At 35.6% G+C, this 19,069-nt stretch overlaps 1 long non-coding RNA gene across 1 annotated transcript in view; it reads right to left on the reverse strand.

Moving 5' to 3' along the window:
* Positions 1–887: 887 nt before the first annotated feature.
* LOC148758762 (uncharacterized) overlaps positions 888–19,069 on the reverse strand; it is a 260,092-nt gene continuing 241,910 nt past the window's right edge. The window contains exon 4 of the long non-coding RNA XR_016019711.1: positions 888–1,137. This is a non-coding gene — a long non-coding RNA (uncharacterized LOC148758762). The remainder of the gene's footprint in view (positions 1,138–19,069) is intronic.

Consider the following 19,069-nt stretch of genomic DNA (forward strand, 5'->3'; position numbering starts at 1 on the left):
CTATATATTTGACCCACTTTACCTAACTCTTCTACCATCTCCCTTTTCCTTACCCTCTGGTAACCACTAAACAGTCTGTCTTGAGTTTTTTTTCTTTCTTTGTTTGTCTTATTCCTTTGTTGCTTTCAGTTTTATATCTCACATATGAGTGAAGTCATATGGTTCTCAACTTTTTCTGACTCATTTCATTTAGCATAATTATCTCAAGATCCGTTCATGTTGTCACAAATGGCAGTATTTCATTTTTCTTATGGCACAGTAGTATTCCATTGTGTATATATACCACATCTTCTTTATCCAGTCATCTATCAAAGGACAATTTTGTTGTTTCCACAGTGTAGAGTTTCCACAAAACATTAAGAATAGAATTACCATATGACCCAGCAATCTGTCTCCTGGGTATCTACACCAAAAAATCTGAAAACATTTATCCATAAAGATATATGCACTTCGATGTTCATTGCAGCATTATTTATGGTAGCCAAAACATGGAAACAACTATATTGTGATTACTTCAGGATATTGTTGATGTTGTCAGCTTCCTACAGAGTCTCGTCAAACTCCCCACTGAATATGGAATATTTTTATCTGTGTAATATGTAGGACTAAAATTTCCTGTGGTTTCTGGACTCAAAAACCAATGTACACATGGCTTTAGCTTTTATTCTCCTGCCCACCCTCAACTACCTCATACTATATCAGAGTCCAGAAAACAGAAATCATTCCAGTTACTTCAGAGAGGGCATTTAATTCAGGTAATTGTTTAAACAGTGAGTTGAGAAACAAATAGGGGACAGTAAGTCATCCCAGAGATTATCAATAGTGAGAAGATTATACCATCCCTATAACTGGACAGACGCAAGAACAAGCTGTCATTATCAGAGAATAGCCACCAATGCCACTGAACGGAAAACTGGAACCAGCTTTGGGGAGGGCAACTGGGACAATGGAGGAATGGGTCTGGCAGAAGTGTGAGACCCTAGAGAGATAAAGTCATTGCCAGATGCCAGTGAAGCAGAGAGAGGGGCAAGATACCCTACCTTTTCTTTCCTCCTGCTATCCAGTTTGTTGCCATTGCTTCTCATTGACCAACCTTGACAAAGCCAACTGTCAACAGAACCTGGGAAATATGGGTAACTGCAACATAGAAGAAAAGCAGGAAAGGAATTTCAGTGCAAACAAATAACCATCATGACACCCACATACATTCACACATACACACTAGACTAGTCCATGGTGGTTTCTCTTTCACTAAAGGTCCACAGAGATCTCTGTCTCAATTTTCTTGAATTTGGCTCTATCATTTAATTGTTTTCCCTGAATTTTTTTTTTTTTTTTTAAATAACTGCTATGTTTGGAGTCGGGTGGGGTGGGGTTGGGGGAACATGACCTCAAACCATGAAAGCACAATATAGGCTTAACCAGAAATATCATATTCTCTCTTTAGCCCTGGTGTTTCAGTTTATGATGATGATGATGATGATGATGATGATGATGATGATGATGCAGGTTTGCTGAGTGAAAAGAGCATAAGCTTTCAATACAGTCAGATCTGGAAATGAGTTTCAGCTTCACATTAACCAACTGTGATTATTTTTGGACAAGCTACTTAATGTTTCCTTATCTGTAAAATGGGACTGATAATACTGAACTTAAGATTTGTCTAATGATCAAATAAAAGAGAATATCCAAATTGCCACATTGTGAGACAGGTATTTAGTGAGTTCTCAATAAATGATTATTACTATTACTATTATTATCATAATTATGTTCTACCTCATTATTTGTTGAGTGAAAGCACTATTAGCATTGACTTGCATTTTCTGATAGATGACTTTTATCTTGTTTTATTGGGAGGCATTGATTAATAGAACTCATTGGAATAAGCTATAACCAATTAGATATCAAGTATAATGTAGTTTTTCTGTTTTGTTTGTTTTGAGTATAATAGATATGTTTAGGGATTATCTGGGTGCCTATATGTGTGATGGTTTTATCAACTGAATTTATACATCTTGTAATGTATTAGCAATTATATCCCAGATAATTTTTTAAGAGAAAAAAGAAGGTTCATTAAAAATATATTTTAACTCAGATAAAATACCAAAACCAAAGATTTGAATCGTAGTGCATAATACTTCAAAACGATAGGGACCCTCATTATTGAAATAAAATGTTCATATTTTAAAGGCCTTTTGCAAATGTTCAGCTAATACATTCATATTTTATAGACTTTGAGCCTCAAAATTTGGTGAGGAAAATTTTTCTTACCCTACAATGTTAATTAATGTTGACATATACAATCTAAAGGGAGGCATAATTTTCATATACTTCTTCGCTTTCATTTGGAACCTCATCAAAGTTTCAGCCTCTTTTTGTTACTTTTAATGAAGAATGGCTGAGTTGACACTGTGACTTCTATTGCTCAATTGTTCTTCAGAGGGTGTCTTCTTTAGTGGGTTGGTTTTACATAAAAACAATTTGACTGTATTCAATATTAAAACAAACACAATTAACATATTTGATGGGATTTTATGCTGCCAAATCTTTGGTTAGACTCACTGTTTCCTTTTCCAAGCTTTTTTTGGCATTGTCAGAACTATGTCTGAGCTACCCAGACTCTTTCCTAACTTCAGAACCCAAGTGCTTGGTTCCATTATTAGGAGTCAATGAATCATTGAGGTCCGTCAGATTTTATAGGGCCATATAAGTGGTGTGGAAGTTAGAAAGCTGTTTTATTGCCTAATATCTATCCTGTCCATTTGATTCACATTGTCAATTTCATTACGGCCAACTTATACCATTTTCTGCATTGCTAATGGAAGTATTCATACAACAGCTGAAGTTAGACTATGTGGTAACCGTCTTTCTACTATTTCCAACATGAGAGGTCCTTTATTACTAAATGTTGTGGAGGGTTGAAACTTTTACCAATGTAAATATAAATTATTGTGATGGCTGTAAGGGTATTTGCAGGCAATGAGAAATTCAATTTGTCCTTGTCAAAATAAAAACAAAAGAACAAAACATCAGTTGGTTGGAACCTTTGAGTTAGTGGAAAGCATTCATCAGAGACTAGTTGGAGAGGGGGGCTAATTAGAAAATGGTTTAACTGCATCAGTTTTGCATTGATCTGACTGTAATAAATGTCTTTTTGTGTAGCTATAAGAATGGTGGCAGTTGTCTTAAGGTCAAAATATCCACAGGGAGTTTGTTGAAAGTGGTATGGAGAGACATCATAGAGAAGTGAAACAAAGGAAAATGATTAATGATATGTTGAGGGCTTCGTTCTGTGAGAATAATTTAAAAGTTTTAGTATTGTTTTCAGCACTGTTTAAAGTTTTTTTTTCTTACACAGTAAAACTGTGGTACAGCACAATTTAACTTCATATGGCTACAAATGTGTGGGCTCCATAATATTCAGTTTATTGTTTGAAGTGAAACAAGAATCTTAGTTGCTGTGTCAAGAGCCACATAAATACTTATTCTCAGATATATTCTCAAAATACTGAGAAATTGACCCCTATGAGAAATGGTGAGTGTTAAGACATATCAACTTCAGAAAAACCACATTATTTCAAAACATAAATTTCATTCTAACCTATAAATAACAAAGAATAACTAAAAATGTCATGTGAATATAGTAACAGCATTAGAGAACTATAGACTATATTTTACATTTTTTATACCAGAAAAAACAAATTAAAATCATGAGTCTAAAAAAATCAGAGCCTCTATTTTTTTAATCTTAGGAAGTATCTTATGTTTAGATGGCCTATTAATAGTCACAAGGTACTGAGCATCTCATGTGTGCCACACATTGTGTTTTCCTATATTATCTTGTTATCTGGTATAACCAAATTAGGAGGAAATTAAGAGGAAAAAATACAAAGAAAAAAACGAAACCCATGGACAAATGATATGCTTATAAATGATGAACTATGTATTATGAAATTATATAAGTAATAAATGTAATTGTTAGGTGGCTGAGAAAGTAAGGAGAATGATTCTATGGGATAAATATTCCAGCTGGTCTTATTACTTTTTGATCATTTTTTAAATTAAGGTATCACTTTAACCTTTTAAATTCAATAGCAGGCAAACATATACAATTAGAAAAAAAGGAGAAAGGAAGAGAAAAGGAAGTCACACTGTGCATTAGTGTTTGCCACACAGGGTTGTTGTGGAAATCTGAGGGAAAGGTCTTTTATTATTGTTTTTATTTTGACTGAGCTCGAATTTTTGTTCACTCAAAAGATCCAATTGTGAGAACTTGCTCTAAGGTGCCAGCTTGTTGATGGACAGGCATCTTTTCCCAGGGTAATAGGGAAGATATTTTAGCACTTATTTTTGGAAAAGTCAGTGTTTGGTGTAATTTGATCCTAACTGCAACCTATATGTCACCTGCATTTATCAATGCCAAACCACAGAAATGCCTGGAAAGGCCTAAATGCTTGCAGTTTGTGCTATGCATTTGTGGTATTTTCGCTGCTTTACTATAAAAATATCATGCCACAGAAAATTCATTCTTAGTCTATGTAGCAACTCAACCCACAAACATGAAGCTGAGTGTTGGTTTTATTATCTTTAACTAATTTGTTTCCTTGAGAGCAGAAAGCAATAGTAAATTCATGGATGTGCTTGGGGGAAAAAAGCAACTCCAATATCAAGTTTCAACATTTTTTTTCCCTTTTCTATAGAACTGATGCTTTCTTTCTATTATGTTCTATTTATCTAAAATAATTTTAAGCAGTTGTAGCGTTTTTTCAACTATTTATAATACATTCATTCCTCAATAATGGTAACAGCTCTTCTATATATTAAAGAATAAGAAATTCCAAAAATTATTCAGAAATGCCCACTAATTTCTACCAGAGAAAGAAGAAAAAACACTTCTTAGACTTACAAATGCAGGTATTCATTTATTTACTCATGTAGGACACTTTTGTGGTTACAAATTTGAGGGCAATTTGTTGGAAATAAAGGGGTCAGGTATAAACAAGCCATGTCCCAATCCATTGAAAAGGCTCATGGACGGAGAAAGACCTTGATTCAAATGCAATTGCAATAATGGAAGATGAGTGCTTTAAAATAGTATGTATTTTCTTTAAAGTCATATATTGTTGTATTAAACCATAGTTTTGGAGCTATTGACTTCTCTTTTAACTATACTGTCTTGGTCATTGATATTCTCCCATATCATTTTCAATATCAGTATCTGTGCAATGTCAACTATTAGAGAATATGTAGTATATGTAAAGCAATCATTTTTTAGTAAGGAATCATACTTGTCCCAGTGGTGACTTTATTATTTTGGCAACAGGCAAAAAATTGATTCCCAACCCCTCTCTTCTGCCCTGTTTTGTGAACTGATTCTCTTTTCATGGTAGGAGTAGTGAGTTAAATAAAATACTTAGCAACAAAAGAAGGCCAGGCTCTCAAAATGTTTTGGATCTTGGCCCTCATTTAGGAATTGTTTTAATGTGATATTTTAGACCTGGATATACATACAAATAGATACAGACAAAGATATGTTTATTCATTCAAATTACTTTTTATGAAATAATTAAGATACTTTGCCCTTTGTTATGGAACTTAAGCATGTATTCAACACCTTTCTTTGCATCCCCTAAATAATTATGCTGATAAATCTGGTGGTTGGGGGTTTTCCAATGTTGGTGTGTTTAGGAATCTAGAAATATGTGAGAAACTTTAACTCCATGTGCCCTAACTCATTATGTACCTATCAGTGGAAGATAAATCTTATGTGAAAGCAATTAAGAAAGGTATATTTCTAAGCCCATTTTTATGGGGAGACAAAAATATTAATATTCAGATGTTCAGATTTATTAGAGTGTACATCAGATGATGAGAGGACCTTGGATGGTTTCTAAATTTTCCTATGCCCAAGTTTCCTCCTCCATATTTTAGGGATAACAAATAGTCTGTATTTATGTTCAATAAATCTCTCACATAAACCAGTGATAAGTGTTATGTAAACATCAGTTGTAATATTTTGTATGTACACTGCTGATATATTTTATTATAGAATTTAAATCATCTTTAGAAGATCAGAGGATCTTCTGCCCCATATTTCTAGAGCTGGAGTTAAACACCAATTCAGTCCAATCCTTTAAATACTTTTATTTATTTTCAATGATTAATAACATTTTTTCACCACAACTCTTTCCCCTACTTCATAAGTTGTACAAAGAACTTAAAAGAAATTCAAATGTGGAAAAGGCTAGCCACACATATACCCAATAAAGGGGGACTTCCATTTTCCATGCCAAGAGCATAGAAGTTGCTATTCATCTTAACAGGCATAAAGCTGAATAGACTGAAAAATCAACAATTCAGATCTGTCAGAGAAATGATATCCTAAGACAAACACTGCCCCCAAAATTAGAAAGACAGATGAAGGATACAGAGACTCTCAACTTAACAGCAAAAACCCACCAATAGAAACATCCACAGGAACCAGGGCCAGGATAGGAAAACTCAAATTGTAATTCACAAATTGCTAGAGACTCAGCGTGGACAAGTCTGAGAATTAAAAACTCCAGGAGAACCCAGTTCTCAGAGGGCTCCCAGACTTTTACCTCCAGGAGCTCCACCAAGTCCTCATAGTGAATATTGTAGAAAAATGTGCTCATGCTTCCAGCAAGAAGAGAGGAAAAGGAAGCATTTTGAAATATACTACAGCACCCTGTTCTTGTGTACAAGGCATTGGCTCAGGAGAAACTGTTTTACCACCGCTTAGCCTTCTGGCTTATCCTACCTGGGATAAGAGAAATACTCAACTCCAGTCAGCAATATAACCTGCCCATTGGGAGAAGAGAAATGCGCAATTCCAGCCCCCTCCAGCTATCCTATCCCACCAATGGGGAGGAAAGAAAAACTGAGAAACGTAGGTGAAGTTCACAGCCCAAGAGCACACACCCACCAAAAGACTGAGACCTAATCATAAGACTGTAGAATGCTTCCTCTCTCCCCACACTTACTTCTGTGATAGGAACCAAGTTAGTGTGTTTGAAGACACTCGGTGTTAGAAAGACCCTGTGCAGAGCAGGCATGACCTGATGATAGGGAATGAGGTTGGGACAACACAGGGGCCAGTGCACTCACAACATTTTAGGTCAAGGGAAGAATTTTGGGTTTTGTTCTAAGTGTTATAAGAAGACCCATGCAATTTTTAGCAGGGGAGGTAATTTGATCTGATTTGTCATTTAAGGAAGAGATGGGGGCTCCTGTGTAGAGAATGAAGTGTAATCTGAGTATGGCCAGAGAGACCATTTAAGGGTCCACGGCAATAGTCAAGGTGACAGTGCTGTGGACGTGAACAATAATGATGGAAGAAATGAGAAGTGGTCTAATTTAAAAGATATTTAAATTTAGAGATGATAAGACTCACTGATGAATTAGATGTGAGAGGTGAGGAAAAGAGGAATTAGTGACAGCTAGTAGTTTTTTGAACAAAGAAACTTTGGGGAAATGTGATACATTTTACCTTGAAAGCGATCATAGAAGAAGGAGCAGATTTGAGGAATTGGCAGTGGATCAAAATTCTACTTTGGCTCTCTTAAGTTTGAGGTGTTTATTAAATAATCAATGAATAAAAAAATAGCTAACACTTTCTATACCCTAGGCGTTTTAAGTGCTATATATAGTAACTCATTTAATCTTCACAACAACTTTGCAATAAAAGTACTATAAATTATCATCAACCCCATTTTAAGGTTTAATACTTACCTAAGGAGACAATGATAAGTGGCAAGAGGCCTAGTTTTGGGAGTCTGTGCTCTTAAACCTAGTGGCATATTACCTTTTAGATGAATATGCCAACCAGGCATTGAGGAATGAGACATGCTTTTCTTTTTATTAGAAAATAAGGTAATAAATTTAAAAACTTTTTAAAGAGAAGGGATCTTCCAAGAATATAAAATTACCAAAGTGATGCATTAATAAAAATTGAATTATTCCTAAAGTTATTATCTAAACCTGATTCCCTAAAGACTTTTCCCTTAAAACTGTTACAGAATAGATGTTTTTTATATTATATGTACTTGAAAAATATGGAAAAGTAAAATATGTTATTATCGCATTCACATTATGAAACATATTGAGTATCGGTACCAAAACTCAAAAGTTACATATAATATATTTAATATATATATAATTCAGCTTTTATTAATATTTTAATAAAAACTCACTATAAGATTTTTTAAAAAAGAGTATGTCACATTGAAACAATAATCCACTGTGACCATGTGGGATTTATTCTAAGAAGCAAACTTGTATACTATAAAGAAAACCATTAGTAGTATCTAGTGCATTAACAGGAAAAATAATAAACATGTTATTAGACAACAATCATTGATTAAAAAAGCTAAAATAGTCATGTATTTGTATATGATGCTATATAAATAGGGAATTTTCTCAACATTTAAAACCAGGAGGATGGAAGTCTTCTTGGATGAGAAATGTAGATGGTTCAATCTAATAAAAAATAGAGAATTCAAAATCATAAAGGTTCTCAAATGCTATGCTAAAGACTTTGGATTTTACTCTGGAAGTTAAAAGAGTGCCAACGATGGGGTTTTATTACAAGTGAGGAGGCCTACAGAAAGAACACATAGTTCTCAGTGAGCAGTTAAACCAAGCAGGTAGCAACTTCATGGAACTAGAACAGACCTGCTAAGCTGGAAAGGGGGAAGGTTTTTATCCCAAAGAACGGTATCACAGGTTAGTCTAAAGTCAACAATCTTCCAGAGATTAAGATCCAAGTAGTTTAAAAAAAATGCCTAAAATAAGTAAATAACTTTTTTTCTATTGTGGTCAAATTAAAAGTCTTGAATCTACTTTAGATTGGCTATAAAGAATTGATGAAATGGAGTGCCAGAAAGCAGGAGTATTTAAGAAGGGACAAAATTCATTGTTCCTGATACTTCAGTATTTTGATATACTTAAAAACAAAACAAAACAAAAACAAACAAACAAAAAAAAACCAAACAAACAAAAAAAAACAAAATAAAACAAAAAAAACCTCCCTAAATATGTATGTTGAATCAAAATGTGCTCTGCACTGAGAACCAACTGTTGCTTAGCTAAGCAGATTTCCATATTGTTGTTAGGATCCTGGAGGCAGAGGGTGCACTTAATCATCACTGACCATGAAAATATTCTGTGCTATTTGGTATCATATAAATCATACACTGGGATCTTCTGGAATGGGAATAATATCTGATACCAAAACTGGGATGCCATCTCTTGTTCACCAACCTCATTCTCCTCCAAGGGAGCGATTGAAAGGTAATACAATGGTTCTTGCCTCCCCTCCTCTGCCTTCTCTAAGCACACATGCACAAACACACCATACCAAGAAAAAGTTAATATATGTATGGGTATCCAAACTCTGATTCACTAAAATATTTAGATTTTAAACAGTTTCCACAGAAAGTGAAAAAAAAAAGTTAGAGAATCTTTTATCTTCAAATTGAGCATAGATAATTAAATCATGTCTGACTCAATAATAAAGATTTCCCAACAAATATGATCTGTTCTTGAGTAGTATAGTGATCTCTCAACTTTTCCGCCCCATGTTGGCCTATTTTCATCTAACATAAACCACTCTCCTCTCATAAATGGAAATAAATTTGCGTGTATTGAGAAAGGTCATAAATGAATTTGTAAGCTGTAAATAGATTTTGTGTTCTTTATAAACATTGGTTAAAGTTGCCTAAATCCAAAATGTCACTGGAAGAACCAGCCTGCTGCCCTGCCTTTCCCTCATTCCTTTATCTCAGGAATTTGAACAGGGAAATAAATCTTATATTGTGATCTCCTGCCTATAGAGATATAGTGAGGTAGGGGGGATGCCTGCTTATTAGTTTGACCTTGAACTTCAAATATTTTAATTCCAGCTAGTTGTGTAATTGAAGAAGTATGTAGTTTTATTATTTGTCATGAAAATTTAATGGAGTTTATTTCTTTTGCATCACTAAGATTTAGGATTATTGTCTAGAAATAAGAGATGGAAACTGGTACTTTTTATATAATATAAAGTACTATAGTCATTGTTCACACAACTATCTGTGTATATTATATTTCACACAAAAAAAATGTTTCCCTCCATTACTATGGATATAGACTGCAATATTGTTATTGTTTATCCTCATGTATGGCCAGGGGTAGGTGTGTGTGTTTATTCTGGTATCCATTGGAGACGTGGTGCCATAGGAAGAATTCAATATATTATTTAAGAACCTTTATACCTTAACAGGTAATCAAGTCAAATTGGCTTAAGTTAAAAAAAACAAAAAACAAAAAACAACAAAAAAAACTTTGTTCCCATACTGAAAATTCCACTAGTACCAGCTTTAATCATGGCTAGATATAAGAGGCTCCAATGCCATCATCAGAGATAACCTCTTTTTACATCTCAGTGCTACTTTCCTTTTGATTGGCCTTATTTTATGCTTTTATAATGCCTGATGGAAGCCAGACTTACTTTATCCTCTCTGCTAGCTTATAAGTCTTAGAAAAAGAAATAAATACTTAAAACTTGTCTTTCCCAGTTGCTGCAGAAACATTCCTGGGATTATTTTGATTTGAATAAAGAGTGATGAACTAATCATCAGGGCCAGACTACGATACCAATTTTTCAGATGTGGGTCATGAGCTTACCTCTGATTCCAGGGGTTGGGCTAGCTCCACCTAACCTACGTGAATGAAAGTGGGTAGATCCCTAAAGAAAGTTTTTCTTTAGGTAGATCTCTAAAGAAAGTCACGATGCTATTACAAGAATAAGGGAATGACACTGGGTATGCAAATCAACACATGTCTACCCAACAGCTTAGGCTGGCTTCACTTCACACTAGCTGAGAGGCCTGGATGGTAACCAGACTTTAAGCTGTAGAACCCATTACAGATTCTTTTCTACAGGACTTCTTCCTCTCAAATCCATCTCCCACCCACTTTGGACTTGCTATCTCAGTCTTTGGGAAATGCTCTGTGCGGTGATTACATCCCAGGAGTGGCTGCATTGAAAAAAGGCCATGGTGAAACCAATTCACATAAGTTATCAGGCAATTTTCTTATTTTTTTTTCTGAGAAAGAACTAGAGAGTTTTACTTGGAATGATCCCCAAACCTGCAGCTAAATCTGCAATATCCGTAAACTTTGTAGTAGGGTATTAAAAGGCAGAAAGTGACAATTTTTAGATAGAAAGTGTGGCCCTCTGGAATCAGCACTATTCCACCAAGGAAGATCCAAGTTCCAGGTGGTAAAGAAAAAAAAAAGAGCAGTGACCAAAGGCCATTCAGAAAGCAAAGCTGAGAGGAGCACGTGGTATAGAAAATAGTTGCCAAGTCAATGACTCAGGAATTGACATGAGACAAATCCTCTTGTTCCTTTATTTTCCAAATAAACTAGAAGGTGACCCTTAGATGCAGGAGGTTGACATTTCAGTTACACAATAACAAAAAACAAAAAATTAGAAGCAACAGCAAAAGGTACAATGTGTTATTATTTTCAGATGGGAAAGTTGGGGTAGAATAACTATTTCACAGTGACTATTTAAAGCTGTGAAGACAGCACAATATTGCAAAGTGATTTGGCATTTTAATAGGCCACAATCAAATGTTGATTAAAAATTGGAAGTGTGGGCTTCTCTTGCATGAAAATTTTCTTCATCTGCTCTTCAGATGTAACGTTTTTTATCCCTGCCACCTTCATTCAATATTGTACTCATCAGTTTTCTATACTGCACCAATCAAAACTAGATTGAGGCAGTGGGGTCAATTCAAAAACTTTGTGGAAAAGAATAAAAGATGGGTACTTTGTGACCTCAAACATTAGAAAAAATCATGGGTGTAATTATGAAATAATAGTCACTTGGATTCAATAATGCACTGTGTTCTTCATGTGTATATGGGTTGGGAGGGAGGGTAAGAGCTTAGGAAGTCAATTAAAGGTATCCTTGACCCTTTGGGAGTTTCTAAGACCTTGACACAAATTTAAATGTAAAAGAACATTTATGCAAATAGGTACTAAGCAGAATAAGTGATGTACCAGAAGGAATACAAATGTAATGAAATTTTTACTCACTTTGCAATCAGTTGAATTTTAGGACAATGATCTCAGTGAGTGTCTATTCTTTGTTGAAGCCTGAAGGGCTTACAGGTAATAGGATTATGGCTCTACTTTCATCCTGTATGAACTCCTTCTTGAGCAAATGAAAAGCCAAAGACCTTTTCAACCCTCTAGGCCTTTCTCACTGGAGTATCAGTACTGATTAGAGACAATCTGCTGAACTTTGGACCTGGTTAATGTGAGCAAATAGGAATGAACCAAACTTCCAGAGAAATTGTTGACAATTTCCAGCCATCATTAAAGTTCAGTGTTCCCTTGGATTTTAGCCATGTTTTTACCTTTAATCACTGGACACCCTTAGGATAATGCACCACACCTGGGACTGGGGATAATTTACCACTTGCAGATGGGTTAACACTGCAGTTCACTTATACAGGGTTTTACATTTATTTTGGGTCCCAGAGGCCTTCCTTTTATAGTGCAGTTATATCCACTAAAATTATAACTTCCAAAATTCTGTTCTATTTTATTGCTCTCACGAAGTATTTATGACCTCTACTGCTTAAGTGGACATTTTTAGAGATTTACTGCTGAAAGCTTTCAGAAATGCACAAGATTGGTGTTGCCAGTGCTGAACTATTAGACTGAGATTCTGTAAGAACTCTTTTATAAGATCCAACAGAAAGTGTATTCAGTTTTAGTTTCTGATACCTTAAGAGCAAATCATGTTGAAACATGGAAAGTTTATGTTGTGGAGCATCCCATCCAGTAGACTGCATAAGCACCTCATATTATGCAAATCAATGTATGGATTTCTTTTCTCTTAATTTATAAGTTCAGGTAGCCAGAGATTGCATTACCTCCTACCATGTTAGAAAACCAGTTAGTTAATTCTACTGCTTTGCATTTTTATGCATATATTCAAGAGAGAACTCTTTTGGCTACTTCCTGTCCACCTTTCATATCAGTTTCCTTCTCTACTAAGCTATTCTGTGTAATCGTATATCCTGGGCAGGCAGAATTTCCAGGGAGTTTTACTGAGGAGAGTAAAACTATTTACTTGTTCCCTAAATAGAGAGTCCCAGGAAAACATAGGCAAATAATTCTATTGGTTAAACTGCCTTTTTCTGTCAGATCGAAGGATTTTGCATAATCTAGACTAGAACCTACAAGAGAAAGAAGTGTTTCCATGTTTCCCCGAAAATAAGACCTAGCTGGACCATCAGCTCTAATGCATCTTTTGGAGAAAAAATTAATGTAAGTCCTGGTATTATATTATTATTATATTATATTATATTATATTATATTATATTATATTATATTATATTATTATATTATATTATAAAGACTTGGTCTTATATTATATTAAAATAAGACCAGTCTTACATGAATTTTTGCTCCAAAAGACACATTAGAGCTGATGGTCCGGCTAGATCTTATTTTTGGGGAAACACAGTTGTTTCAATGATATCTGAAGGCCTGGGCTGCGAGCAGGATTGGCTATAGGAAGCATGAGCCTTTGCCACATTCTGTCACCAGACAAGAAACAACTGGTCATGTCTTGTTAGAATCTCAGCATCTCCTGGTCTCCTTATCCCTATTCTAACACTTCCATGGGCACAAAAAACCCCATTGTACCTTTGTCCTGAATAAACAGGTATGTGCTCAAATAAGAATATTAAAAGGGCATGGTTGTTCTTCAGGGCTCCTGGGGCCTATAGGCTATACAAACTAACACACACACACACACACACACACACACACACACACACACACACCCCGATGGCTATCTATACCAGTGCAGCATACCTGTAATTTTCAACAAAGCCACTAAAGAAATTCCATCAGATAATTTCTAAGTAATGCCTTATGTTTTACTGACACTATTAGCTGTGACATGATAAAATTCAATAATAGACCCCAATCCTGCTGAGTCACTTGGTGACACCACCAGCCACTCAGCTGTCCCAGCTTGAAGACTGAAAATGGCCCTTCCAGATGCTCAGGTCACCCCAGGCCATTCTTTTCAGAATTGCACGGATTCAGTGCCTTCCCCAGAACCAGCAACAAGAACGTCCAAGGCATCTCTCATCCAGTCACAGTAGGGAGGATGGTGGGAGGAGGAGAAGAAGAAAGATGAAAGAGACATATTAAACCTATTTGGGCACATGATTTCTCAACTGCCCCCACCTCTTCGACTACATCTTGTGCCTCCACCCACAGCCTCTATTACAGTCACAGTCAGCCACTACTTCCTGACACATCATGCTTTTGCTGCCTCATGCTGTGGAAAATATGGTTTCTCTCAGGCTGGGGAGTACCTAGTTGTCCTTAGGGACTTACTCAAGTGTTAAATCCTCTGTGAAAATATCCCTGGCTGCTCAGACAGAGCTCATCATTCCTCCCTCTCTGTGCCCTTAGCATTTATATTCATTAACTCAGGGCTCTATTGTAATGTTTTTGTGCCTTTATCAGTTTCTCCCACCAGACTACACACCCTTTGAGGTTGGGAGTCATGTTTTTCTTCATCCTGGTGACCACTTCTCTCTTTTCCCCGTCCCAGTGTCTAGTAGAATGAGTGCTTAGCCCAGAGAAGGTGGTACATAACTACATGTTGAATGAATGAATGAATGAATGAATGAATGAATGAATAAAAAAAAAATGACTGAAGAACTAAAGTAAGGGAAGGATTACACATGCTCTCCAACACTTAGGCATAGATCTAAATCTGTTGAGTAGTCTGAGAATGCCTGGAGAGTGGTTGCTCAGAAGTAGCCAAAAGATGCCTGGTCTGGTAAGGCCTTTCCTTTCTCTCATTTTCCTTGTCCTCTTCTTAACTTTAACCTTAACCTTAATTAATGCTGCCTTAATTCTAAGCCCACCTTTTTTTCTGTGTTCTTTATGTTTCAGTCTCTGTCTAAGATCTCTGCACCTTTCCTTCTGTCTTCTCAACATGTTTAAATTTGCAGACAACCCATGGAAAGAAAATTGTAGACTTGCGGTCTGGGGAATCTGCTCCCCTAAGCCGTCCGGCCCCCAAACTTTTGACTTAAAATTGTGAGCCTAGAGCATGCACTCAGTGAATCTCATTGGAGACCACAAGGTAGAGAGAAATCTGTCAAGTGGTGCCAGGAGGGGCAGCCATGGGTCATGGACCTGACCAAAGAAACCCATTTTATTTTCAAATAAGTCCCCAAACCGTTGTGTCTTAACCCAATTTTCTGTGCAAATTATGCAATGGTGATGCAAAGAGTGACAAAATGCCATGCAGTTTTAGGATATGATATTGAAATTGTATGTTGATCAGACAAAAATAACTGAGAAATAAAAATATTTCAATTTTTGGTGTTCACTCTGGTGCCCAGCAGTATTCTAGGTGCTTTGCATAGTTCATATAATTTAATTCTCATCACAGAAAAATGAGGTTTAGCTATTTCTCCATTTTGCAATGAGGGAAGAGTGAAATAAGTTGCTGGAACTCTCACTAGTTGTTAGGTGATGAAAATGGATGTCAAATTCCAGCAGTCTGGCTCCAGAGTCTGCCATCTTAAATTCATGCAGCCTCTTCAAATATTAGCAAAAAGCTAACTTTTGTTATGATTTTATAAATCAGTGTTAACAGATTAAAATATTATTTATGCATAAATACCTGGCAGCATAAAAACCTAGCAACATATCATTATGTAGGTACTAACTAAGCTACTGTGATTTTAATTTTATAGAATAATAAAATTGTTGTATATATAACCAGTGTTCATAATTTAAAGCTCATGCTACATCATTTCTCAAATTGACCAGCTTCTATGTTTCACATTTTATAACTGCTAAAATTAAGGAATAAAAATGCTTGATTAGTGGGCACAATTTGGTTTAAAAAAAGTTAAAACACTAGAATTTCTGAATCCAGATTTTTCTTTCTTCATGTTCACAAAATCATGTTGCAGGATATTTTCTCTTGTGTTGCTTGACTTCTGAACAGGTGCTAAGATCTTTAATGTAAATATTGAAGAACTTGTAACTTCAAATGACTGAGCAGTTATAGAATGATGCTTGAGAGACTCAATGTAGCTTTAAGGAAGATGACTGAAGTATTCTTAAAAATAATGGTTAAAATACATCAAATGTTTCTTATGTATCAGGCACTAAGCTTTATTTATTTATTAACTCCTTAAATTCTCTAAAATCTCTAAAAAGTACTCACAAGTGTTATCCTCATTTTACAAATAAAGAAACTAAAACTGAGATAAATAACTTCCCCAAAGTTACATAACAAATAAATGGAGAAAAGTCATGACAAAGGTGAGAATATGACAGTTTTTCTACAACCACTATATATACTGCTTCGCTATGCTACATTACCAACTTTTTGTAGTTAGAAAAATTTAGCTAATGTAAAATGTAATTATTAGTTCGAGATACTTAGTCAGTCAGACAAATGACCTAAGGTATATTCCAGAATCTGGGATTCTGTTCTCCAGAGGAACTGTCAGCGTCCCAATTGACAAGCAACCAAAGTTTATACAATCTTCCACGAGATTCTGGATGTTGAAACCTGACACATTTAGTTTTGATAAGAGTTTTAAAAGTCTACTTTTTCCTTCCTTTTATACTAAATCACAGATCAAGAGACTACAGGTATTCTGTGCTATTTTGTCATCAATGTTATTGAAATAAGTAGTCCATGGTAAAGCATTCATACTCAGGAAACTTTTTTAAACCACATCTCATTCTACCCTTTCCACGATGAGGGGCATCTCCCTTTTCCTTCTACCTTTATTCCTTTTTCAACCTCATCTAGTTATTCATCTTATCTACTCCTGGTCCTTAACCTTGTCCTAGCTGTGTAGGACAAGTCATCTTTATTAGTCAAAATCCAAGGAAACAATTGCAGCTTTGTGGGCCACGGCAGCATGAGGAGTGGAAGTGGGCATTCTTGGGGAGATGGAAAGAGAACTAATTCCTTTTTAATAAGAATGGGATGTAACCACTTACATTATGTTTTTTCCAATCAACAATGCAGGATATTTTGAAATTAGTGGATGAGGAGAAAGAAAAAAGACATTTCGGCCAAAAATGTGGGTCAATTAAGTTAGGTGGAAAAAGAACAAATGAACAAATGAATCATGGATAACAAAGGGGATAAATACTACAAGAGGATGGTTACATATAAAACTATGGACAATTAAGAAAAGATGGAAAAGATGATAAGAAGTACACCACAAAAGTTCAAGTAAAAAGGGTATGTTTTTTCAGTCATAGGCATCTAAGTGTAAACGTGTCTTTCTGTGGGTGCAGGACAGCTGGATGAATGAGGATTGAGAGGCATGTAAGACACCCTCTAATAGGAAAATTCCATTCTATTTAGTTGGCCACTGGAGCAGAATTAATGGGCTTGCTGCACTTGGGACACATTTTTATCTCTTTCCTATCTGTGTAAAAGCTAGAAAAAGAAAAAAATAAAGGTTGGCAATAACTTCTTAGACGCGTGTGTTTACTGTGGGTTCATGTAGGTTAGGTGAGCTGTCTCTGGGGCCTTACACAGAAACCTGGGTGAAAGGAGCTACAGGGAATTTGACCAAGAGCTGAGTTTATGAGGTTCCAGCATATGACAGAGGATCTATGCTATTCCACTTGATTAGAGCAATCCAGTCCGTTACCAAAGAGCTTAGCATTTAAAGACCTCTATTGGTGATGTCTAACACTGTGCTATTGGGGCTTTTATTGGTGTTTGCTGAATTATAAAATATATTTGGTATATGAGTATGCATCTAGATAAATTTATCCTTATATAAATAAAGCCAGTTAACTCAGAACAGTTTTCTCATCCTTGACTCGTTTATAAGACAAAATATATACAGGGTGACTAAAACAGCACACATTTATTTCTCACAGTTCTGGAGGCTGGAAGTCTGAGATCAGGGAGCCAGTATGGTCTGATACTAGCCCCCTCTCTGCCTGGGAAACAGCAGCCATCTTACTGTGTGCTCACATGACTTTTACTAGAGAGAGAGAGAGAGAGAGAGAGAGAGAGAGAGAGAGAGAGAGAGAGAGAGAGAGAGAGAGAGAGGAGGTGGGGGCAGGGAAAATGAGCATAGGAGCACAAGATCTCTGATGTCTCTTCTTATAAGGGTACTAATCCCATCATGAGGGCCCCACCCTCATGACCTCATCAAACCGAATACCTCTCTAAGGACTCACTTCCAAATATTGTCACATTGAGATTGAGGGCTTCAACATATAAATCTTGAGGGAACACAATTAAGTCCACAGCACTACTCTTTGGAGTGTTAGTTCTGTGCCCTATCATGTCCATAGAACTTATTGAAGTAAAGTGCAGTAATTATTTACTATTATATTATTTGGAAAGACAGGGCTAAATAGAGATTCCAGGACAATGCTTTCTTTTAACCAAGAAATACTTATAGAATAAAAAAGTGCAGGTTGTTACCTTGAAGATTGAGTCATGCCATGTCACAGGGGCCTAAATGATATTGATATAACAATCTCCTAATTTCTGTCAAAAAGGTTTTTCTTTTATTCTAAGTCTAGCAGCAATTGTTTACACAGAAACTTGTATTTTCTCTCATTTTATTTGGAGCTTTATAAACCAGCAGCACTGATAAATATGAAAAACAGTTATCTGGTCATTGATAGCAATATCCTATAAGCCAATAAATTAATAGACCTGGGTTATCCCAAATCGTATATTGGGTTATGGAACACATCCTCCTCAATACCATTATTGACACTTTGCTCATAAGTTCTAATTTTGCTCCTGTGTACTAGAGCAGACTTATCCATAAATTGCCTTTTAAAAATTGTTATCATTTACAGGCATGATGACAAACACAGAACTCATGTGTGACAAAATACCATTCTGTAGTGTAAACAATAATGCTACATACTTATAGGTAATTAAGACCTATCAATTAAATTTAATTGCTCATTATTCATTGGGTTTTGTATTCCATAATCC

The sequence above is a fragment of the Rhinolophus sinicus genome, chromosome 2, assembly GCF_057876585.1.
Source record: "Rhinolophus sinicus isolate RSI-liver-muscle chromosome 2, RSI-T2T, whole genome shotgun sequence".
NCBI classification, from domain to species: Eukaryota; Metazoa; Chordata; class Mammalia; order Chiroptera; family Rhinolophidae; genus Rhinolophus; species Rhinolophus sinicus.